Genomic DNA, 26338 nt, shown 5'->3' with positions numbered 1-26338 from the left:
TACAAAGGACTTATCATTTAATCTGTCCTTCTTGTATCGATAATCGATACCGTTCGCGGTGCACAGCCTACGTTTAAGCTGAATCATTAAGAAATCCGGCGTGACTAATGAGCAAGTAGTCGTCGAGTTGTCGGAATATAGTATGTATATACGGCGCGTCCCTCCTGGTGGAGCACGGCGGCTCCGGTTTCGCAAATCATTTATAACCGAGCATTAAAAGATCTTAACGCGCTCGTGTAGCGTAAAAAATGAACAGGCCGACCAAGTCGGGCCCACTGGCAATTTCGTCTCCCCGGGACATTCTTTCTAATTACCGGAGATTTATTAACGTTGTCGCTGCACAATCCACTTCTTGCATCCCGTGCCACCTCCTGCGCGCGCTTCCCTTAAGCAAGTTCACTCTGCCCTATCCCGTGACGATCATTCCTAAAGTAATTGCTCTTGCCGTGGTCCGAGCGAAAAATCAGAGACGCGGAACTGTCGTTTCCCGACAACCGGCGTAGTCGCTTTATCTTTCGCCTCCGCTGCAGCGGTATCTAGCATTTCTTGCAAACGATAATGAAACAAATATTTAATGCGCTAATTGCCCCCAATATCCGCATCTATTATCTTTAATGATTTCCAATTATTTAGTATTCAACATATTAATCCACTTTCCCAGCTTCCACAAATTTATCTTGTTTCTAAAAACTCTGAGTAAATTATACGAGAATAAATATTTGCAGTTATATTTGATCAATTAATTATTTTTGAGCATATCGACATGATTTGTTTTCGTAACATAGCAATAACAAGACAGCTTGTTTGGCGTAATGATGTAAAGTGAAATCATAAAAGTGTGCAGCCTTGTCGGTATGAAGGGTGCAAATAAGAAAGCGTCGGACTAAGTAGGGCTAACCGAGCTACGAGGGTATTTCGGTGTAATGGGGCGAATCCTATTTGATACTTAACAACTTCCGCGGTTCGGCTTCCCTTAATCTTCCCACTTCTTCTTCTTCTTCCTCTTTTTCCTTCTCTGTTACCACATCACAAGCACACCACAGGTTTTAAATATCGTCCCGAAATTTTGGAGAATTTTGTTATATTTCTATAAAATATCCATCACATCACGTAACGCGTAGGTAATAGCGAAGTGTTATTATTCATCTAAATTTATACACGTTCCCGAATGATATGTCAGGGATCATTAAAGACACGTGTTTTCATTCATTCGTATACGTTTATATCATATAATTACGTTCTGTGTGACATCACGCAGATAATGCATAAATTTGGTGCTGTGGCAGGAACCATACATTATACAGCATTCGGTATAATCATATTCGGTATAATACAACGTTCATGAACACAATGCGGCTTGATGATGACATTCACGCTGTCACATTATCTATCGCAACTAACCTCGCACATTATGAGGATTCACGCGCCCGAAACGAGTCTAGAAATTGGAAATAAGTGACTCGTCATTTAGCGCGGGCTTGCTGGAGGAGGATTATTCCGCTAGAGGTAAGATACGCGTCCTCTCTCGTACCGCCCCGAGTTTCAGATTTTAACTCGCGGCGGCTACAAGTCGGGGTTGAGCGCCGGATGACGGAGAAAAATGGGCGGCAATTTTCCTCAAGGGTGGTCGAACGAACGCCAAGTAAGAAAGTCAAATTGTTAGGTACGTTCTTAAAATCACGGATGAATCGAATTGGAGGGCGCGTGGGAAATGAGCGATGACTTCGTTAAATAATCTGAAAAGGGGGAACGAATGGTTTCTTATATTTCACGCAGAATAACGACGTAGTTCTCGTGGAAATTGCAATTTCCCTCGAAGACTGGTATTATCGATATACCGCGAGCACTTAATTAGTACACGATCCACCTTGTATTAATTTGATTATTAAACATGTCAAACAATTGGATGATTAAACACAACCGTAAGAAAGTTTCCGCATCTTGTACAATCCTGTATACGGATATTTCACAATATAAAAGGTTTATATATCCGGATAATTTTACAAAAGTATAAAGCAAGTTTCGCACAGTCGTTGTTCCTCAATTATTAAAAAATTACCTGTCAGTTTCACTTGCGCGATTCATTTTGCGCTACAACTTATTTTCCGTTCGTCTCTCCCGTCCGCTCTTCGTGTCCCATCGTCTCTTTACTTCCCGCATTGAGGGTGACTGATTAAAGAAATCCACGTCAGACGCTCGCATTCTGGACAGAACGCCTGTCAAAAGGTTACGTTAATTGCCTCGCGCTTGATTGATTAACGCTCTGATCCTATTAACTATTGAAAAAGATTAGAGGCAGGCCCTCTCGAGCGTAGATAGATAGTCCCAGCCTTACGAAATCTGATTATGTTTCTATTGTAAGAGGTGAAAAATGATTCTTTGCATTCCAGCAACATACCGTTACAACATACCGTAATTGACTAGTCCGACAATCAATCATATTTGATAACGATTTAATGAAACGACTGTTCATACGTTTTCCAACGTTGCTATTCGCTTATCGCGCGAGGATTATCATTTCAGCGTTTACCAAGCTACCCTGCTCGGAAAAATACGCGTAACTCGATCAGCACGATGTGCATCAACGAAAGAAATTACCACATCTTCGCGCAAAGACACCGCATACACGCGCGCGTTTACGTCGCGACGGTGTAATCAGTAATACGAGCGGAACAGTGTAGTCAATACGAACGACACACTTTGCATGAGAATACAATCAGTGCAATTCAGCTGGTGCAGGCACGGAGCATATCACTGTGAAATCAGCTTCACAGTGATATGCCCGGCGCGCTGTACGTATATACCGCGCGTACCGACAAGTTGAATCAACGATTGAGAATAGCAGAGCGCGCGTAACCGAAGAAGACGTACAAATAGACTCGATTTACTTTGCCGGTCTGTAACGGCCGGTGGAGTATAATTTGTTTTATTATTATCGCGCGGGTGCACAAGGGGAAGCACGTACAGCCCCGAAAAAACAATTCCTTGCGAGAGACCGCGAGGTATTTGCATAACAGATGTCGATGTGAGCGCGGATCACTCGCTACCTCGTAATCATTGCATTAATAGACGGCGGCAATTAAAACTTGCGAGGAATGATGCTCTCCGTCGACGTGCGGCGATATGCGCCGCGTCTCAACTTCATTCGGTCTTGTCTGGGAGAAGCCCTGAATTCTCGGCTGCGAGTTATGCGAATTGATACCGGTAATTAAAACTTTGCCCCGATCGTGCCACGATTGCGCCGTGTAAACGCGAGGATACCCCTGCAGCATGAGCGCGATCACCAATTATGATTTTGATCGCGACTCTTAATTTAACGTTATTTGCATCTCAAATCTTTCGCGTTATCTGGCTGCGTTAAACAATCCGTATCGGATATCGAATGAAAACGCGTCTCGTTGATTTTAATCAATACCCAAAGGGAATTTTAATATAAATATCTAAAGGCAAGTTTTAATAAATATCCAAAGCGGAATTTTAATAAATATCCAAAGGCGAGTTCCTGTTTGCCGTTCAGACATCCGGGTAACGGACTACATACACCGCGAGCGCGCGTATCTGCGCTGTCATACGTTACAAATACTCGATCGAAATACGCTTAAATAATACATTTTCGTGGCCGCGAGCGCGGAAGCGGAGGTGCGCTCCGATCATAAATCCAATTATAGGTGAAACTGTTCCTAGTGACGTCACATCCATCCTTCGGGGCCGGCCCTTTTCCTTGGTCCATCGGATAACAATTACGGGACCGCCTATACTACCGGCGGCGTGCTCGTATGGCCATCGATATCTCATTCCTTTCCTTCGCCCCGACGCCCCTTCGACAACTGACCAACACCCCGAGAAAAGTCTTCCTCGTTTCGCACTCACGAGATCGCGTCTGCGTTCCGCGCCACAAATATTCTTTTGTCGTTGAAAACAACAGCAATATCGGACTATACGATGTCATACCGGTGCCATCTATAATATGGCTCCCTCGCGCCCAGAATGTACGCGCGAACGTGATGAAGGGAAGGATTGTCCTTCCCGAGCCCTTCCTTCGGAGTTATTAATAGGGAGTCGCAAAGTGCGGTACGTGATCGTTTACCAGATTACGTTACGATTGATCGTTTCGAAAATGTTGATCAAATGGACTTGCAAAAAAACTACAAGAAAATGCATCCACTCGAAAGGAAACTGCTGCGATCGCGCGTGCACTTTGACGCGCAGATAAACGTGGATGATCATATCGAAATGACGCGTGTAAGACCGTGCTCACGCCGCGTGAAATTATTGATGAGACCGGCGAGAATATTAGTGACATGACAATGAGCAAGCACAATGTGGAACACGGGCCGATCCGCCGCGTACGGGTGAGCACAAGCGGGATAGACTATTGACTAGACTGACTACTAGCGATAATAGACACACGCTGGACAGCGTCTAATGTTAGGGACGTAGAAAATTGTGCGCGTACCGTAATGCACGGGAGTTACTGCAAGAGATAACCGTTGAATTGCGCATGTAAGCTACACGTTTATTAACTCGCGACACCGCGCACGCTACCGGTTACAAATGAGCTCGCGTGAAAAATTATTCTCCACGCCTGCCGCAGCGCGGAGACATCGATTCCAGGTATGGAATCCCGCATGAAAACGCTAAGTAACGCCATTTTAATTTTATTAGCGTCCTACGCGAAACGTAAGCTCCGCTTGTATCGTTACTCCACAAACACGCTCTGAATTACACACAAGGAGGATTACGCTTGGTCGGAACACCGATGATCGCCCGGAACTTCTTAGCTCCGTCAGAACGTCGCGACTAAGAGCGATAAACCGTCGGGACGTCGCAAATTGGTATTAGCGCGCAATCGAGCACGAAATAAACAATCGCATTTAAACGTACATCTCTGCCACGAGCCGCCACCGTCCATTTGTCAGAGAATATCACATTTTTCCACTCGGCTGGGCACACGGTACGGGGACCCCGGCTCGCTGTGTACGACCCGGTCGCACTGTTAGTGCGCGCGTGTGTGTCATAAAATAAATCGCGGCAAATAAAGAAAGCGCCAAGATACAAGCGAGTCTCCTTTACGCGCTCTCACTCTTTCTTCCTCTCGTTTTCTCTCGGTGGCTCGTATCCTCGTGCCATCTCTCGATTCTGCCGACGTTCCGCGAAAGCCGACTCCTCCGACGTTGTCCGGGATACGAAGGGTAGGCCGAAGGGCGAAGGGAGAAGAAGAGAAGGAACTAGGGTGAGCCTTCCACCTACGCATCCTTACTCTTTCACTCCGGGGTAGATGTGGTATTGTACTCTCTTACGGTATTTCTAATAACTTCTTCTTTTACTTCTTCTTCTTTACCCTCTTCTACTGTCGACTCGTCCCAGCCGCCTTCTGCCTATCTCCTCCACTTTATCCGCCGTGCCCGCTCTCGTGCCACTGTTCTTATACACTTCCACCCCGTCCTGCCATTGCTGCTTTCTCCTCTTCTTTCCCATGTCTGGACTTCACAATGCCAGCAGTAATCCGACACCGTCAAGCCTCTTTCTCTTCCTCCCTCTTGCCTCCTCTCTTTCTCTCTCTCATTGCTCTCGCTCCTGCAACCGTTCCCCGTCAAGCTCGGTTGCTCATCGTCTCCGGGTTCCCCCTGAACAACAATTACTCCGCCATATTGTCCGCTATCCTATATCGTAAACGAAAGGTTGGAGGTCGGGTAAAACGAACTCGAAGGACGAAAGACCATGGATGGCTGGATGGATAAAGATGGAGCGCCGCGGTAGGATCAAGTTTTTAATCACTCTCCAATGTCAGCGGGGAAAGAAATCGGAGGAGCTTGATTCTGCCGCGCATCTCTGCCTTTCTTCGCGATGCCAAGCAAGACACGAATATCGTCGCTTCTTCTTCTTCTTCTTGTCGCTTCCTTAGGCTCGTGGAAACGACACGTGCGAGCGGTCGCCAACTTTGAGTTTTCTCTATAAATATTCCTTTATTTTTTTAAAAAAACGTAATTCAAGTAATGCCTCTTGTTGCAGTTAATTTGAGACTAATATCTGATTCGTATCTTTGTGTATTTTTGCATTTTGTATTTTTCGTTCTTAACTTGTTGTATGGAATATTGTTTTATGATACTATTAATAGCACTTTTAATAGACGATCAAGTTCATTAACATTGACTAGGTGGCATATTTTGCACGTTGATGCAGAATAATGATTTCTATGCATAAATTATTTAATTTCATGCTCACATGGTTATTGCCATTTGCGTCGATATTAGTAACTCTGCATTTTCCTATGCAGCAAACAATAATTGAAATCTAATTTCGTTGATTATTCAGTGCACCGTGGCAACGCTGCCACGTCACGTCGGCCAGTACTGTCAGGCATCGCAATATCGCAGAGCAATCGTTATCGCCTTATTCGCTTGATTTACTTTATGTTTCGAGCCCTTCCGTCTTTTTACGTCACTGTCGCGCCTCCAAAACGCAAAGTGTAACGGAAACGCATTACTCACGAGCCGTATATTCGTGACATTTATATTGTACGTACCTACATATATCCGTAACGTATCTCTTTTACGAGCCGGAATGGTCCGCGCGGGTGCGTGTGTACGGTGTGCAAGTTATATTTCATTATTCATACTCGTATTTCATATTTGTCATCTCGTTATATGATTAACGACTGTCACACAAAGCGACGTCAGCACGAGTTACTTACGCTTGCACGCTTATCCCCGTGCTCGTTTAAAACTGGAACGGTAGCGACCCACGGCGCATTACAATACACCGTTGTGTAAAAATGAACGAGTGTAACTGGAGAATAGCGTTGTGTCTGTGCGAGGTAAAAGGGTGGCGTACCTCATGACGCTTGCATCGCTCAGATACATGTATAATTCCGTGTGTAAGTGAAGACAGCGCGGTAATGATAAGACATAGCGGAAAGAACGTCTATAGTACCGAGGAGAAGTCCACCCTCGCTCGTTCGTTCGCTCGCTCGCGCGCGCGCTTGTCACAGCTATCGGCAGTCCCTTCAGCCCTTCCGACGTGCTGTCTTATTGCCGGGACGTCAGAGTACCTTTATACATAAGAAAATACCTCGGCATCGACCGTCACTCACCCTGTGACATCTGGCTTCGGCAACCGCCGCGAGGGTGTCGCGCTTTTACGAGTGGAAGCGCCCAGCGCGCGCTAAGACACGTGCGGACGAATATCCGCTGCCGTGAAATCGATATCCCGGAACGAGACGGTGCACCCGCATTTACGAGCAGCGACGCAGTAAAACACCCCCGTACGAAATCGCGCGGGATGTAAGCTCACGGAGGGTGAGCTTACTTTCGATTGATCGCGACTCGAGACGTTTGGTGGCCAGAATCGTTTCATTGCTGCGGCCAGAATTTTCATCCCTTGCGTCGGTACAAAGCAAACAGCGTCAAGTTGCTTCGAGTTCGAGGAGTTCGATGCAACATGGATGTCGGATAAGCAGGTTGGATGCCGGGATCTCTTGATGCAGTTGCCGGCATGATTAAAAATAATGATATAGGTTTTGCGATTAGCAACAGCGTTTGGCAGCTGGTTGCGAGTTCGCAGTATCGCGGAATATTAGAATCGCGAGCTTATCGGCGAACGATTACGTCGGCAAGCTGTAGTGGAAGTTACCGTTGCTGGCTCGTTGCTGCGATAGAAAAATCATCTTAGGACTGGTAACCCCCTCGCTCGAGTTTCACTCCGTAGCGTGCCGTTCGCGAAGGGTTGCGGAATGCTCCACCGGCAACGAACCACCCTTTATCGTAACATCCTTCCTTACCGACCACCTCGAGTAAAATTGCCCCCGTGATAGGGGTACAACCCCGTCGTCGGTACGTCGCACAGGATAATTCGCAAGGTATCCTACCCCCGGCGCTGTTTTACCCTTTCAGTAATTTTATACCGCGGGTTTTCACCGTGGATATTGATATCTTCTAGCATGCTTGATTTAATATCGAGAATACATTTTATCGCAATTTCGCGACAGAGCTGTTATATAAACATCGTAATTGTGAAGTAACAAGTAAAATTCTATTGAAAGAACTTTTCGTTGAAAACGTAGAGAATTTTTGTTCTATCGATTTTAGCGCGATCGCGATTTGTTGATGAAACAAATTAAATTTTCAAGAATTGGAGCAGCAATTTTGATATTCGCTGTTTACACTATTCTTTCCAATTTTCGTAAAACGCTGCTGCCTGAGATGGGCGATAAACGTGCAGGGTAGGACCATGTACGGTCGCATTCCCATGTAAGCGGCATGGTTTTCAAGTTTTCAGGTCAAGAAAACTTGATGCCCGAGAAGAGTGGCCAATTCCACCGCTGATGAGGTACTACGTGATATGGGCCTCTAATACTGCGAATTCTATGTAGCTGCTGACGAGACACTTTTCTATATCGCAAAATTTACCAGTGACTCTTTGCTTTGTTGCCCGTACGACACGCTGACGTTCAGCATTCGCAATTTCTCGTATGTTTGGTACGTTAAACGTGCGGATGCGTTGCTACATACATTGATCGTAATAATTTATTCTTAAATTATGGAATATATTAAACACGCCGAAAGGTGCGCTTATCAATAAAATAATTGCACTGTAATTGATTATATAAAGGATTGCTCCTACAAAACTTAAATAGTAATGAAAATATAATGAAGGTACATGCACCGGAAAGTGGTGCATTTAGAGAAACGCATTATATACGTATTACCTCGAGATTTTATGCACGGAATAGTAAATGGGGTCAGACGAATGTGCGACCGTTTAAAATGCAGTCAGCATTTGAGAGTAATTTGTAAAACATTAGTTCTACTTTAAAGACTGATTTTTTACTGTTTTTTTATTTCACTGTTGGTGACAGCTCTTGTACATGAACAGGATGTATCTTCAAACTGTCATACTAAATGTCCCAATTATATGGCATTTTATTGATAGAGTACCCGATGAATATATTTCGAGTCACTTGACGATAATCACATAAAATAAATAGGAATGGCAATAAGTATGGAGATCCTGTAAAGCAAGATCTAAATGGGATTCGGATTTTCATCGGGATGCACGGCGCGTTTGCGCGGCGTATTCACAGTTTTCGTAATATCGAATAAGGGTGGGAGTTATGCTCGCATAAATATAAATAATGTATCAGCTCGAGCGCCTTATCCAATCATCCCGGACGCTGCGGGATATTTGGAAATCATTGCACGTTCCACCGCTGGAACATCCGCGAGGTCGGTCACCCGGAGTGTCGTCTAGAAGTTCCGCATATTCCGCGCCTCTCGAAAACCTCTCTGTTACCACCGAAAGGGGTAAACTCTCGAAAGGGGTGCACGCCAGTGAATTTCTCCGGTGTTCGACAGCAAGTCCGGTTTCCGTAACCGCGTGGATTGTTTCCACTCGAAACGGGCTAGAAAAACGCGAGCTCCCTCGACTCGCACCGTATTGAAATTTACATACGTGTACGTATACGACGTACATAGTGCAGTACCTACGCGTAGCGTGTGTACCTATATCGCCGGCAGAGTGGGAAGGGTCTTAGGGTCTCTCTATTGGATTACAGAACAAGCGGCTAGCACTCAAGCCCTGTAACCTCCTCAGTCCCTCTCCGTCTTGCTCCGGGCAAAGTAGTTTAGCTTTGGAGTATAGCCTTACCCATCCAACCTTAGCCTGCCTGTCCATCCGTTACGTTATGTATCCAGGATCCATCCTGGCCCTGGCGTCTCGCCCTCCCGCCCTTCTTCCGTTTTCGTTCCACGATCGTCTTCCTCCCTTGTTCCTTTCCTCCCCGAACCCTTCGTGCGTCGCGGCACGTGACCATCCCACGCAGGTAAGGAAAATAAAGGAGCGGCTCCTTCGCCCCAATCTGCACCCTTACGGGGGGCGCCGTGCGCGTGTGTATACCGACGAAAATAGCCTATCCTACCGGAGACCGCTCTCGCTTCGCTTTCCCGGATTTTCGAAACTTTCTTTCCCCATATATTCGTAAGAGTATTACGCTCGGGAGCACGCTGACCGTTAAATTCCAACGGCGGTAAAGCACAGCATCAAATTTTTAGAGCGACATACTTGCACCCTTCTGCAAGCTCGGAATACATTTACAAGCGAGAGAAAAAAAACCGCAAGATCGATGAACCGTACTTGACGATCTCGATCATCAGAATATCAAGATGCGGAGTAACACGAGGGTGAATCGAATCACGTTGACTTTTAGTGCTGTATATCGAGGATTGCGTGACGTGGAAGTCCTGACTCAATAAGCAATTCGCGTCTGCTTAGAGGTACACCGACATACGTGGACAGTTTGAGCAGCACGTGTGTACACATGGAAGCTTCCGTTTGCGATACGTCAGTAGACACGCGCTGGTCTGACGCTGTTTCGCACCGCAGAGAAATATCATTGCGCGCGGATAACGAACATCGTGGCGTCGTGTTCCGCCGTTAAATTAGCAATCCTACTTTCCGTTCCGACAGGGAACAAGTTGCCACGCTTGTACCGGATTTACGTTTTGCAGGCTGGCGGTGTGGTACACGGTCGCCGGCAAACAACCGGCTGTACAACTTGACCCGAATACTCGAAATCGTTCCCGCCTCTCGGACAGAGGCTGGATGGAAGTTGGAGAACATTGGTACGCCCGCTGGCGTGGGTGCGCGTATCTCCCCGTTACGTATGTAGGTGTATGTTACGCGTGTACATACGTGCACACGCGAGTGAGCCGCGCTTGGATAGCGGAACGTGGTGTTATTAAAGTAGTAAATTTCATCCTTGCTAGGATATGGATTAGATTTCGCGTATGCTCACCGGCCCGAAGTGCGACGGTGCGTCTGAAAACAAAGTAACGTCCCATTGTTTCAAGGAATAAGAGGTAACGCCGGGTTCAGCTTGGCGTGCGCCAGCAGAGTGGCTATTATTATGCTGTATGATACTGGGTCAGTTCGGAGGAACCTATTAAAAAGAGAGAGAAAGAAGGAGAGAGAGGGGGAGAGAGAGAGAGAGAGAGAGACGAGAGGTAGAGAGAAAAAGACAGCAAAGGGGAAAAAGGGAGAAAAAATCCGCTTGTAATGGGGTAATCCATCATCGGGGGTAACGAAACGCGAAAGAGCCGACGAATACTCGAAATTGCATTCTACGAAAAGGGATCCCGAGCGATCGATACGGTCGCGAGACCGATATCAACGTAATTCCCGTAATTCCGCTCCTCGTTCTTCGGATTTCTCTGCCGCAACCGTGTTCGTGTATATCGCGTAAACTTGAGGTCATAGTTCGCGATGGTTTCCGAGGCGAGCGCTCGCGTGGGAGACCGCTCGCGGAAACGTACCGCCGCACGTGTATATCTCCACACCTAATTATAACGCGAGTGATACGTATGGAAATCTGTTCCGCGTGCGAGAAATTATATTATCATTTGCTCATTGCATTTTTATCCGACGTAAATTACTGCACGTGAAGGCTGCGGAACGGTCTCTTCCATTTTTGCGGGAGTAGACGCTTGCGAGAAAAAAAATAGAATTTCTTAACGTCAGAGTGGAACAAGCTGCTGAGAACGCTGAGATGTACGATGCATTTTTCTTCGCCGGCGGAGTTACCGGACGGCGGGCACTTTTGTGCCCAAAAGACCGCGGCCGAGCAAATTGACTCGGGTTGCCGAGTGGGTTGGTCTATCGGACAAGGAACTGGCGGTGGGCCAGCTCATTAAGAGTAACGTTCTTTTTAGCCCGCGCAACCCTCCGAAAGACCATTTTGCCCCGTCGAATGTATATGCACGCACATAATCGCACACCGGTGTAATCGACGGCCGCACCGCTTAAAACGTCCCGCACATCGGAGAAAAGACCGCCGGGCAAAACGCCAATCTGAGCAAGCCCGCGCGTCACAGTTCCCAGCCACTTAACGACGTTATTTTAACACTGTCGAATATGGCGAGAGCATTAAGTCCGATTCGATTTGCGTAAAACATAAATACCGCGCGCGCCAGCATTTCGCTCGTTTGGATTTCCTGATTGAATTGGACTTCCGGATCCTTTCGGCGCTCGCAAAACGGTGCCTCACTTCGTTACAATTCTATCGACAAGAGAGCGACTATTCTGGATATTTTTTCGCGGCTTGCCGTTCAATAATTCATCTGCCATACCATACTATGCAGCTTTTCAGAATCCGACAAAAAAACTGATGTTAGAAGAGGGATGTAGGTTTGAGGATATTCTTGTACGTATCTTTCTTTTTTTAAATAAGGGCTTTCCCAGATTCAAGCATAAATTCTCGTGATTAATCCGCGAACGATCACCAACAGAAATGGCGAGTCTTCTCGCGAATTCGCGAAATATCGTGCTCGGTTGCGTAACGCAATAGGAGTCGCTTAATGGCAACGCGGGCGTTACGCGTTTAAACCACGATCACGGAGAGCGGCTTATCCTCTTAATGCACACGACGTCTGCTGGTGGTCCTAGGAAGCCCACTCGATTCGGGATTAGATAGCGGCTGACTGCTAACACCTACGGTTACTCGCTACGGCGTTATCCGTAATTGGAAACTTCCGTATAATTATCCGCTCACGGCTTCTTGTCCATCCGCATACGGCGCGCACGGCGGGCCACGATAAAGCATCCTCGTCCGTCGTCCGGCCATCATTAATGCGATTCGCTTGGGCGACTACGAGTGCCGTCGTTTCGAGTGGCCGTGCGCCAATGTCGGCGTAACGCCGCGAACGTGCATTCGGTTAAAGCGCTTTTGCGGCCGCCGCAGCGTAATCGCCGCCGCAGGATCCGATTGCGGTTGTTTCGCCGGACGGTGGCACGTAGGTCAGAAGATCTCCGGCACGTTCGTAGATTCGATCGACCGCCCCTCCGATCGATCATCGCGCCTGGCGACTTTCATCGCTGTCGCGTCTGATTAACATTCGTCCGATTAACTTTAGCGAATTCCACTTTCCGGCAGATCGCCTAAGCACGCGAGATATCCACGACCGCAAATTAGGGTTCTTTTTCTTTGCTTTATTCCTTATTTAGGCGATTCATGATTAATTTAATGACCGAGGTGTGCGATGCACAACAACGTGATCAATTTCCGGGTTTATCCGAAAAAACGCGACGGGGTTGAATAACGCGCGATTGGGGGTGAAACAAAGCTTCGGCTTTAATCGACGTTAGTGCCATTTAATATACATTCCTCGGCGACGGGCGATCGGGAAGCGGATATAAAAGAAGCGAGAGCTTTCTCGAGAACACCGTTAGCCGCGGGCCAGGACGGGATTGAGGTTTTATTGATCTCAACGAAGCTGTATTTTCGAGCGCGCTATAACCCAGACAACACACGACATTGCTTTTTACCAGATTTCTTTCTCCTCGGCGTTCTAGATTCACGCGTTATCCGCTTCCGCGGGCACGATTTATTCGCGGCCTTTTCACCGGCAGCAGCGCGGCAACCAACGTCGGCCCTTTTAAAGCGGACGCGCGCTCGCTCATTCGCTTCCTATCCGTCGATCCCCTCGATAAATTCGAGATAACGGCTCATCGCGTTCCGTCTTATAACGCGATTCCACCGGTCCCCATTCTCTCTTCCGCAACCCCGACCGACCCGGAACGACGTCCGTCGATTGCGTCGAGATCGGACGGGATGCGGCCGGGGCTGAGGGATGTAGTTGGGGGAAACGAAGAAACCCGTTTAATATTACATTACGTCGCGCGGCCGTGCGAAAACATATACCGCGTACACGGTACATATTTTTCGCGAGGAAGGGAGAAAGGGCGCGTCCGCCTCTCACAGCGGGTTCTCCACCGTTGACGAGAGAGCACGGGGAAATGTGCACGGAGGAGGGTAGCATCCGGTCCCTGGTCTCTATATTCCGGCGGTGTTCGGCGATGACCGCCCTCCGATAACGTTTGGACACGTCCGACGTCGGAATTCCCGGCGAAGTCTCCGCCGAATCGACCGCTGACGCCGCCTCGATATCCCGACGTCGGCGTGGCGGCAAGCCGTTATTTCACGCCGCAAAGGGGCAACGGTGAGAGACGGGGGGTGACAAAGGGTCGGGGTGGACGATCCTACGGCATACGACGGCGGAAAAATTCTCTTGTCCTTCTGCCCCCTCCTTCCCGAAGCGCTCCTCGCCGGCCATTAATTCTATTGTCCTTCCGATCACACAGTATCTATAGTCGGGCTTTGTTCTCCGAGGACCTCACGAAAAAGTTGCGACCGGGCAATTCATTCGAGAGTCGGCGGGCTTACCGCGCGATAATAAATCGTGCAGTGCGGCACGACGTGGTGCGCCGTTTGCCTTTATTGCCGCCTCGGTAAGTCGCCGCGAAAAAGTAGCGAGATGCCGCTTTCGGGCACGTGCAAGCGCCGCGATTGCAGCCACTTACGTCGCAGATCGCGCGCACCCCGCCGCACCGTATTTCCTATCGATCGCGTATTTCGCGTTTTCTTTCATGTTTTTTTCTTATTTTAACATCAGATTGCACGTCGGGTATATCGACAGATCGCCGTAAATACCGTGGCCGGAGTTTTACTAATGTACGTGTGATGTTAAAAGATAATGTAGATATAAATAAAAGGGTTGGAAATAAAAATGGTATAAATAATGTAATTATTGTGATATGTCCGACATTGGTGGGATTATTTTTGATCATTTTCCAGTTTGAAGAGCTTTCACAGTACGCATTCCATACGTGTTATTTCCAATACATTTTGCGAATTTTCAGGGAAACGTTGATTTTTATACGTTTAGCATTCATGACCGCACACAGAGAAACGCGCGCTCACATTTACCCATAGCAGCAGATCGCCGAGCTGTTTTCGCGAAAAAGGGAAAAAAAAGGAACCGGAACATGATGTCAAGTTTCGGGCGCGGCAATGTTGGCCGCAATGTTTCACAAACGATTGGAAAATAAATGAAAATACCGGCCAAGCGCGTTTATGGGTAGTAATGGAAAAAAAAACGAGTTTAACGGTACGCTTGCGACCCAATTCCCATTTAACATTTTAAAGCGTCGCGACTCTTTTAACTCCATTACAGAAACAGATATTTAATTAACAGAACAGGGGAGGAAAAATGTTGAATAGTTTCACCGCTTAGTTGGCCGCCGAACTTTTCAGCGTGGAGGCCAACGGTAAGAACCGCGTGCAAAGTCGGTCGACTCTTAAAGCGTGTCATCGTCATAGAACCGAATGTTCGAGTGAACTTTATAAATTCTTCAACGATTGCATACGTACATGTGCACCGCTTCGGAGCACTGCGAATTTTGCGCGTAAAACTGCGCGCGTTCCGTGGTTTTTCAATAGCCGGAAAACCACACCGCACAGCGCATAGTTTCGCAAACCAGTGGCAAATAAAAATGCGCAAATCAAAATCTGTCTTTTACCTCAATTTTGTTTTTTTGTCGATGCTTTCTGGCAACGTGTGCACGCATCGCTGGTTGACATGGGGAACGCGTCACTCGTACATGCAACTTGGCGGAGGAGATGGAAAGCATGGGCCCCGTCTAGTCCGGAATGCACACTTCTTTTTTTTGCGAAAAAACAATACTGAAGAGACGAGAGAAAGAGCATTTTGCATCCAATCTTTTTATCTGCTGCAGATATACGCGGATGTATCTAAGCAAAGATTGATCTTACCGAAAGCGGTAAATACTGGGAATTAATTCCACTTTTCTCTCGTAAAGTCTCCCTCTCCCTCTTCCGTTTCCTCTTTAATTGGATTGTTCCTGAAATATTTACATTATCCTTGATTCGGAATACCAAGACTGCGAAAATGCGCGGAATTAGCGGACGAATCCGTCGAGAAAAGTTACCGGCGCCGTCGTGCTGTTCTTCTCCTATTTCAACCGATCGATTTCGCCCAGCGTCTCTCGCTCCGGTCGTTCCTACTCGGCCGAGTCAATTTAATTCTGATTAATTACGTTTTAATTAATACAAACGCGTCTTCCGAGGAACCCTGCAGGGCGGGCGGGTCCGCGGGTGGCTATAGAGATTTGGCGAGTGGGACTTCGTCTTTTCGTGTTTACCCCTCTTCGGCTTTTATCTCGGGCGGAATCGCGGTTGCTCTCGGAAATCCGAGCGAGAAAGATGAGTGACTCTTCAGTCCCTGGACCGGGGGTTTTTCCTGCCATAGCTGATTAATGGAAAATAATGGCCGGCAACGAAGGATCGCGGTCGAGGAATCTCGTTATTTCTCTGTTAGCGAGCCGTCGTTCATATTTATTTGCGACGGAATCGTGAACCAGCTGTACTACCGTCCGGAATTTCATCCGATAATTGCCTGAACGTGGCGGTCACGGCCGCGTTCCACGTCGTCGTGTCGTTCGCGCTTTTTCCACTTGTGTCGTTAAGACACGGGGGAGCTCGTACATTTATTAAAGTTAAATTGAAACAAATTTAATAAATACGACATGTATATGTATAAGCGGGGGCGTCCGCCGCGGACGCGGAGAGCCGGTAGCTCGGAGATTCAGAATCCCTGGTGCGGGATTACGCGCTTGAGAGCAGATGGAATAAACGGGAGAATCACAAAAAGCGGGAAGAAACAAATCCCGGTTGAAAACCTGCTGATAGATTGTCGCATGGTGAAACGAACGCAGTGAACGCGTTGACGATACCGATATTGCTCCAGATCTAGCTTGCTGCGTCAGCTGTGTGATCGGCGCGAAATTGCGAGGACCGTCCTGATTTCTCTCGCCGGATTGATTTTCATTGCAAATGTCGTCAGCCGATATAATGGTACAATCGTACTCGCAAAATTGTTTCAACGACCACAGAAAGGAGGGGAGACCATCACCGTTACTTCTGCGTGCAGCTTCGCGCGATGCGATTGTGCTACGTCATCGTAAGTCTGCCTTATCCCCCTCGGCTTAATGGTTTGTGTGTAATTGAATTAAGCAGTACAACATCTCCCGCAGGGCTTTCCCGGGAAGTATTCGCGAAGTCACAGGCATCCTCCAGACATCCCGGCGTTTTGTAACCGCGCGATCGCGCTCGCCTTCGCAAGCCTCACGCCGAGTTCCTCGCGCGCGCGTTATCTCCGCGCGCGGATAAAATCACGTTATGGCGATATTCAAGAGCCGAGTGCTCCGAGTTGTAGCAATAATTGTTCGCTGCAAACGTTCGCAAACGTTTCTTCCCGCCGAAGGCGGGGACGATCTCCTTTATCTCGACGGCGGCGACACAATCGGTTATCAGAAGAAAACGCGCGGCGGCCGCTCGAGATCTCCCGAGCGCAAACCGCGGAAAAACATTTCCCACAAAGGAGAGCCCGTCGTCTCGTCGGCGCCGGCAGGTAACGCCGAACGGGGTACGCCACACGGTACCCGGCCGAGATAATGTTAATATCCAGCTCGGTTTTGTAATTGGCAATTATTTTAGCTTACTCCGCTCTTTGTTCTCCGACGTTATCCCGGCGACGGTGGATCCCGGGTCCGAGGATTCCCCGAAGCATCCTTGAACGTGCCTGCAGCTGCGCCCTTTGCGCAATCACTTCGGGGCTAAGTCGGCACCGCCGCCACCGCTGCAGCCGTCTCGTATCCCCGGCGGCCCCCTCAGGAACTTGTCTTAACGCGAAACGCGTACGTATACCATTTCCCGCCGAATCTCCGGTTACCCTCGCCGGGAGGAAATTTTCCGTGCACGGAATTTTATGTCGATTGGCCGCTTTTCTCCCGAGAGAAGTCGCGCGGACTGCAGCGCGGATATCTCCGCGGACATTATAAAAGCGAAAGCCTCCGCGCACCGGAATAGAGGGTGCGATGTCCGTACGTTCATCGCGAGCGAGCCACGCGCGTCCACCCCCAAAGAAGACTGATAGCCCAGAGAGAAACAGAGAAAGAGAGAGAGAAAGAGAACGAGACAGCCAGGCATCGGGATCGCGACGGGCGCGTTTTAGCGGTAAACGCGAGGCGTGGTTTCCGGACTTTCGCGTTTACGGCGAGCGCTATCGAGGACAGGCATAAATCGTGAACCACGACTGAACGAACGAGCGAGCGAGCGCGTGGAAGCGCGTGTACATTCATCCCTCTCCCCTGCGGATCTCGGTGTACGCGCACAAAAGCGAAAGGTTATTAACGAGCCTAGATTAAACTCGATAACACGCCGCGGCGGTATCTTTTGGCTCGTGGCGATGCACGGGGTGCCCTTTGCCGGCGCCGAGCGCGCCTCTCTCTCTCTTTCTCTCTTTCTTTCTCTCCTTCCCTTCCTCTCTCGTTATCCGTTTTCGCCGTTAACGTTTAATGCATTCCCCGCGCGGGAGCCGCAGCCCGTGCCAGTCGCAAGCCTCGGCTCCACAAATTTTGCAAAACACCGATATAAATCGTTTGATAACGCGAGCGCATGGCCCCGGGCGTCGATATATATACAACGCGGGGAGTCGACGGCTGGTCAGGTGCAGGGGGACACGGAGGGAAAGGCCGGCGGGAGAGGGTGCACAGAGAGAGTGCGCAGGAAAGGGGAAGAGAACGGGGGTTGAATCCACTGGAAATTTGGCGATGTGCCAGGCGTGTACCGGGGACGCTTGCAAAGCGCGCGCGCTCAGCCGGTGCCACAGCCGGCACATCGCGTCGCTCGACCGACCGAACGTGTCGGATGACGTAGCCGATATCGCTAATTGCAAAAACTACCCCCGTGGAAACATCGCGCGGCCAACTTTTTAACCCGCACGCGCGTCCAACAGTTTTGAATTCCATGCTACCGCCGAGGTAATTTAGACGTTTCTTTCTCGACGGCCGATGCCCGCTGCTTTCGCCGACACCCCACGGTGAATTTTGCGCGAGAACTTATCGGAAATGTATTCGCGTAATTAGATGCAGCCGCAACTGTTGCTGTTACTTGACAGTACATTCGTCGCGAATATTCGCGGTTCAATTAACACGCAGACATACAAGAACGAGACGTGCGTGTACCTACAGAGATATTTAAGAAATTCATCTCCCGGTGGAAATTCCCATGTCGCAAAAATACCTGCACGTAGAAGCATCGCGAGACGTATCGAGTTCCTTCGAGCGAGTAATGATCACGTTTTTGAGGGGCATAGTAAATAAAATAGAACAGCGATTAGGGATTCACGGTAGATACACGGTGGTCGTCGGGTCGCCCGAGAATCTCCATTGGCGACGGGTATCCGTCGACGAGACTCCATCAAGGAACGCTCCCAAGGGCTGTGCAACGGCGCGGACACTTACGGCAATTAAGCATTTCTCCTCTCCTTCCCCTCTCTCTCTCTCTCTCTTTCTTTATCTCTTTCTCTCTCGGGATCCGCAAACCGCCCCTTTCCGAGAAAAAACTAAATAAATAGAGGACCACGGTTGGCTCGCCTTGCACGGAGAGACAAGGCCGCGAAGGACCAGGTCGATGTGGATACCGCGGCGGTTGGTAGTGCCGGGCGGAAGCTTGTGCAAACACAAAAGCTCACGGCTGAAGATAAACAGTGAGACTGTAAGCTGCAACATAGCTTCGGGCATCGCGTGCTGGCTACGAGATAGAGGAGTAGGAAGAGCCGCGCGAGAAGAGAGAAATACACGGACATCGTGGGTTGCGAACCTTTCTCCGTCTCACGAAGAGTCGAGGGAAGGGTGCGGAAAGACGAGGAGGTGCCGAGAGGAAGACGAGTGGAGGAAGCTCCGACGAAGAGGACTGGCCATAACGTTGACACCTATACCTAACGGAGAGTCGAAGACACCCTGCCTCCTCCTCTTCCTGCTTCTCCTCCGCGCGGAGGAGAGGTCCTCGGTAAACTTACGACATTAGACCGTCTGCGAAATAAACTCTTGTTTTAACGGCAAAAGTATACACGACGCGTAATCCACTTTGTTGTTTTCCGCGCCGCGGTTTCGCGCAGTGAAATTTTTGCGCGAGGCGGAGATCTCGCGACACGTCATGAATCTTTTGTCGGGTTGCAGCAGCAGCAGCGGGTTCGCGCAATTCGACCGAGCTGCCAGATTGCGCGAACAGTCGTGAACTCGAATAGACGAGTTCCGCGATGCGATTGGAATGGGACGGGAATTCTGTTTGCGTTTCATCTTTTGACAGTCATCGCGTAAATATCGAGATAGAAGAGCGCTGTCGTAAATGCATCGTGTAATTCTGAAAATAGATGAATCTACGCGAGCGGAGTGTTTCAATGTATTTGAACAAATATCATAAACTCATTTCTGTGTGAGTGCGTACGGGTGGGATCTGAATTTTAAATTTTGAATTTAAAATTAAAATCGTTTTCATGTCTTACCTATTGTGGTTTCCGTTGGATAGATCAGGAATCGTCCTGCAACAAACGCAAATAATTTTGCTAATTAATTACTGATTAATATACGAAGTAATAATAAATGTAATTATGCCATTTCATTGGATTGGAAACAATAGCATAATTAAATTTATTAATCGAGTTGACTTTTCGATTTGATAATATATGTAATGTGAAATAAGCGAAATGTACTATACATATATACCTATATATGTGTGTATGTATGCATATATGTATATATTATTTCTAACGCTTCGTCACATCTAGCATCGATATACAGTCTGATTGGGCCGAAAAATATATTTACATCATTCATATCGAATTAAGCAGTCTCGCGCGATAATTCATGCAATTTAAAATAGCTCGGCGCAGAGGAGAAACGGGAGTATATTTCGGTGCAGCTAATCTAGCCCCGTGTCTTAACTTGCAACTGGGTTAGCGGACGCGTGCTCATCGCCCGTGACAGAGGTTTGCACTTCAAAACTACGTGACGTGGCTTACGCTCTCGCTGCGTGCATCCGGAAAACCGACCCGCTGGTCATTACCCGGTGCAACGAGCACCCGATCGCACGTGGAATAATAATTAATTCAGGCAACGTCATTAAAAGTACAGGGGAGCAAAGTTAAAACACACTAAATGACACGTTTATTACGGTAAGCGCGTTAAAGCGCGCGACACTCACCGCTATGAATTACGTACATAGACGCGGAACGTATGCAATTACGGAATTAAATAAAACACGTGATCTCATTAAAGGAGTCACGCACACGCCCATATTGCCGGACGCAACAATCTCAACGAGCGCACGGCAAGGAATACCATATCCACGTATTCCGTGTACACCATGTGTACGCGGCTTTCGCGTTTGTGACCGATAGCGTCCGACGATTATACGTTGAATTTATCACGAACGTATCTCTCCCGAGGCCTGCGTATGTCGGGGGCTCACGTACATAATTTATTATCACTTGGCGTTACTATATAAAAATGCCTTTACTGATTCATTCGCAAACGCATAAAAACCACGCCGTCATACATTACTCCGCGGAGACCCTTGTATCCCACTTTATGCACACACAATCCACCGCGCTGTAAAGCGCACCCCAAGCCAGCGATATTTTTGCCTACGCTTTTTTTTACGCGGTTCTTTTTTTACAACTTCCAGCATGAATATAAGGAGGGCAGCGACGGTTTTTCGGAGGCTTCGTTATTTCGCTCTTTCGTCGACTCTGTTGTCTTGTTAAACGCTTTATTAGCGTTTCGTCGGTCAACTTTCCAGCCATTTCTGCCGGTCGGTCGTAATCACCGGCGAATTATCGCGATCGCGATAACCAGAATCCGAGAGAGAAGAGTATTCGCTGATCCTTGTTGCCAGGGCCGCGATGCAGAACTCTCGCTAGTGTGTGCAAAGTGGCGTGTACGGATATAAATAAATTTCGTTCGCGTAGCATTCAGCGAGGGCCAAGAAGTCCAAAGCTAACTGAAGTTGTGCCGAGTTTGAAACTCCCCTGCTCCGTGGGGCAAGTAAGATCTTGCACAATGCATTACGGGACGTAGAGCTCCCTTGTTAAAGATTAGCACGATTCCGGAAAAGCTCCTCGAGAGTGAATGAAAGACACGAATGGGTATATTGTTTTCTTGTCGCGTGCTTCAAACTAGCTCGGAGCGGAGTGGGTAACAAAGATAGCGTACGTAGCGCAGGCAAGATCGTTCAAGAGCGCGAGCAAAGATCTCAGGAGTCGTAGAGAGAAGTTTAATTAGAACCGAAGTGGAATACCTTTGTATTACGTAAAAAAGGGGACGACACGTGCGTTATAGATATCTTCGAAAGTTCTGCGTGTTCGCGCGGCGCATTATCGCGAACGTGCACTTTGCGCTGCAAGCACAAGAGCGGAAAGCACAGGCGGCAAAGTCATGCAGTCACGTTGAAGCAAGGGATATGAACCACAATAAAAGTAACGGCCCGACTGTCTTTCGACACAAGAAACATTTTCCCGTATCACCGTGTGACAATCTTCCGAGGGCGCTTTTTATGAGTTTCACTGCAGATAAAAATTGAAGGAACAAGAGGCTCCGCATAATCGATGATACTGTATTTACAAATGGATTCTATTCAATGCTTTGGAGATCGTACGCTAGCATCAATTTTTACTTTCCATTAGATGCATATTATTAAATGCATTTCCTGCAAAGTTCAACAAAAATAACAAAGTTTGCACCAGTATATTTGCGTAGAAGTAAAACCAAATTGGATGATCTCACGTAACGTCATAAAATTTTTACAACTTTTTTACGGAGTTTTCAACATCTCTATCTCTTCAACATCTGTCTCTCTCTTTCTCTCTTTCTCATTTTCTGTGGATATGTGTATATGTATGTGCACGTGAAACACGAGTTCCATAATAAATTACTTTGTTAAATCAATTATTTCGTAACCTATTTAATACCGATCGTATTAATAGTTTTATGTATAGATTATTGTAAAATGCTCTCGTATAGTTGTATAAATATTTAATAACTGCAAATGTTCGCTGAAATACAATACATTGTACGTATCGACATGCAGGTGCATGTTATTTCAAGAAGAAATAATTGATATTGATGTTCATCCGCTGACAATAGAATTGAGATCGCGGCTTATAATTACGAGTACAAACGGCTCATTTATTTTTACGTGTTACGTTAAATGCGCGCACACGTCTTTTTCGCTGATGCAGAGAGCGCGTATCACAAATCAACCAATTCGAGCGATTAATTGGGTCAAAATTATTATCGGTCTCTTCACTGATATAATTAATGATCGCGCGCGACTTTGAGCAGTTAGCTTCAATTACTGGATCTACACCGCATTCATTATTGCACTTACCAGCTGTACATACATACACGCACGCGCACGCGTACACACAATTCTAGACATAATCTCGTTAATATTAGAAGGTGATGTTATAGTTACGGCGCGCTATTATTTAAGCTACTAACTCCGCGGAAGTCGTGTAATTCTGCGGATATAACTTGCGGCACCTTATACCACATAGTAATAATAATAATCTTATAACTGACATAAGGGAGAAAATTCATCAGGACTCGAGCAAGAATGTCTACAAGTCATCTTTAAGCGAAACTTGGTGGCAGCATGCGAGCTTTATCAATGAAACAAATATTAAATTCTGATGTGTGCCATATATTTCGTGTATTATTGAGTATTCTTTGTATTGATCGAAATAAATTGATACGGTTGGATGTACGAGTGTGTGGAACGATTGTTTCACCGACGGACAAGAGCGTATACAGACTTCGAAATTTAATAAAAGTACAATGCGGCGCATCGGGGACATTAATATTAATGCAATAAAACGATCGGAATAAACTGATGTGCTATCAGCTGAAATGTTCGGCGAGCTTCCGCAGGGAAGCAGTCAGATTATCAATGCACGCGGTTTACCAGACGTGATTAAGAGGTCGATGTGTTTGATGTTGCTGCGCGATCGATGAGCGCACGTGTTAGTCCCGGAAAAGCGTGCATTCGATGCTCCCGCTCATCTAGCGGCTTATTGAGCTTGCAAACGTTCCATCGTTAGAGGCAACCCGAACCACCGTGCTTTCGCCGCGCGCGGATATCAATGAACGCGAAACATCTCAGCTATGTTCATCGCGAGGGGGAATTTTCTTCGGCTCGACGAACGGCGGTGCACGTTGCCGTCTTGGGATTTATCGTATCGCTACCGTCGCGTCTTACGTCGACGCAAGTTAGACGGTTCTACACGCGCGTTCTACTCGCGAAACAACCCTCTGCCGCGGGGCGTTCCGGAGCGCGTGTACACGCGGGTATGCGGTACCCCTTTAGGTCGGGAGGTCGACGAGCGCGAACGCCGAGTTTCGCTCGCAGGGAAACCGTGGGAGGGACCGGGGTCTTTCCCCGAACAACTTGAACAACTTCACAATGTCCCGGGCACCCTTTGCACGCTGCTCGCGGAATAAACTTCGGCCGCGTAACTTTAAAATTGATGATCGCACTGCCGCCACCGCTACCACTTCCGGGACTGCGCACGTGAGTGTATTCAAGACGAGGGGGGTACGACGGCTGTCAAGTGACGGTTTATCGCCGGTGGTTTTGGCCGGATCCACCGCGCCACGCGAATGCCTGATAAGCGTGGATGATCACCATTATCGCGCGTACGCGAGTTCCCACCCAGTTCCGTGTTGGATTACGTGCATGGGTGATATATTTATGAGAATCATGTGTGAGAGAAAGAAGAAGAGACAAAGAAAGAGAAAGGGAGAGGACAGAAACAGAGGAAGGCAGGAAAATAGAGAGAAATGGAGAAAAAGAGAATTCTGTCTCTCTCTTTCTCTCTCTGTTCCATCGGATTCTCCACACGCTCGAGGACTCTTCTCTGCAGAACCGAACCGTTATGCAACGGTACGCGGCTGTGAGCTCTTGCCGATTTGCCGTGCACCGCCTGCCGAAACACACAGACAGCGGGAAAATTTCAGGGATTCGCCCCGAACTGCCGCAACCATTCGACTATCGGACCGCGATGTCCCTCGGATTTGGTTTGGTGGTGCCATTGTTACGAAAAGAGCGTGACTCACCGCGCTCCCGTTGCACTTAGATGCAAAAACATGTGCATTTCAATGGGAATCGCGCGCATCTGAACCAAAGGGGTTGGAATTTCGGACGGATGATCGTGTGCGAGTTGCTATGTAAATGCGCTGTCTCCTTCTCTTTTCGTCTCTCTCTCTCTTTCTCTCTGTTTGCCGGCGCGTAGATGACACAGACAAATCGTGGGAACGACCGTACGCGTGCATTTCACTGCGTAACGCGTTTCAAAAGTTGAGAACGTCGAGAAGATGGAGTCGAACTCTGGTCGACATAATCACGTATAATCGCTCGATGAATCCGATTACTAGGCCAGAGGAGTTGCTGTTCGGCGATCTTGCCGTGTTCAGTTGACGTTAGCGCGAGAAAATCGATACTTTACGTAGGGTTAAGGTCTTGCCGCAAATAATTACGGGCATAGTATCCAGGGATATTAAGTGCGCCGTAAGCAAAGATGATAGCATGAAACATTTAATGAATTACTAGAAAGGAGATTTGGCGTCAAGTTTTGCTGATACCCCATGGAGCTCTGTTTCAAGTTCGACGCTTTATTCATATTTGAATTTCACTGGTAAATTTAATACTGTCGCAAACTCGACATTGAACAGAGCAACACATTAATAAGCGTCTCCAATTACCGCGAGGAAAATGTAACGTTGAGAAAAATGATATCACATATCGGAAAAACGTTACGCAGTATGCGTAGCGATGAAAGGTAACATTACTCTCTCTCTCTCTATTATCGTGCACTTATTACTTACTGAAATTGCATCGAAAGTTCATGGACGCGAGGTTTCCGCTTAATTATCGCCATCTCGCGCGGGGAAAGTGGCTGGCTGATGAAAAAGTGAGCCACAGGCGTACACGTCAAACCGAATGAATTCCGTTGTAATTAAAATCACCTTATTTCCGACCATTTCGGGCACGGTCCTTTTCCTGGCTTTTTTCCTGGTTTGATTAAATGTTTCAGCGTGGCGTGGATATTTATGAGATTACTACGAGCGCGGGAGCAACGTCGCTCTAAACGATCGAATTTCCCCTGGAAAGTGGGATACGAAAAAGATAAACACAGCCCCAGCCCATAGGAATTCTAACATAATTACGCGGCGAGACGTGGGGTACGTAGCCGCTACAATAAGTGCGGTACGTGCCGCGTTTGCACAATGCGTATTAATCCAATAATTACGTACTAAAACCTACGCCCACCCCGGAAGTGGCTCTTACACAGCCACTACACTTCCTCCGAAAACACGCATTAACAATCTGAGCATCGCGCGGATATCGATCTGCGTACGTGTGTTACCCGCGCGCACACCCGCGCGCGTTTTATGCGCATAGTGGATGCTCGCCCACGGAAATTCTACTTCCTTTTAAAATAATTAATACCGCCGTCAAGCGAACCCGCTCACGCGTGTATCGATCTTTGTTCCTGAAAGCGATATTTCAGCGAAAAGGTAACGTGTATCCCCGTTCTTCCTTTTTCTTTTTTTTTTTTTTTGAAGTTTGCGTGACCGCGCCGACTAA

General features: G+C 47.7%; 1 protein-coding gene across 4 annotated transcripts in view; it reads right to left on the bottom strand.

Annotated features, from left to right (window-relative positions):
• The window catches only part of LOC105279217 (teneurin-a), a 458941-nt gene that overhangs the window by 318406 nt on the left and 114197 nt on the right, over positions 1-26338 (bottom strand). For all 4 annotated transcript variants that reach the window (XM_011338851.3, XM_011338852.3, XM_011338854.3 and 1 more), the window contains exon 2: positions 20199-20234. The gene's annotated coding sequence lies outside the window, so the exon portion shown is untranslated. The remainder of the gene's footprint in view (positions 1-20198; positions 20235-26338) is intronic.

This window comes from Ooceraea biroi, chromosome 5 (genome assembly GCF_003672135.1).
Source record: "Ooceraea biroi isolate clonal line C1 chromosome 5, Obir_v5.4, whole genome shotgun sequence".
Classification (NCBI taxonomy): domain Eukaryota; kingdom Metazoa; phylum Arthropoda; class Insecta; order Hymenoptera; family Formicidae; genus Ooceraea; species Ooceraea biroi.
Note: the sequence above shows the minus strand (reverse complement) of the source record. Positions and strands in the feature narration are given on the sequence as shown.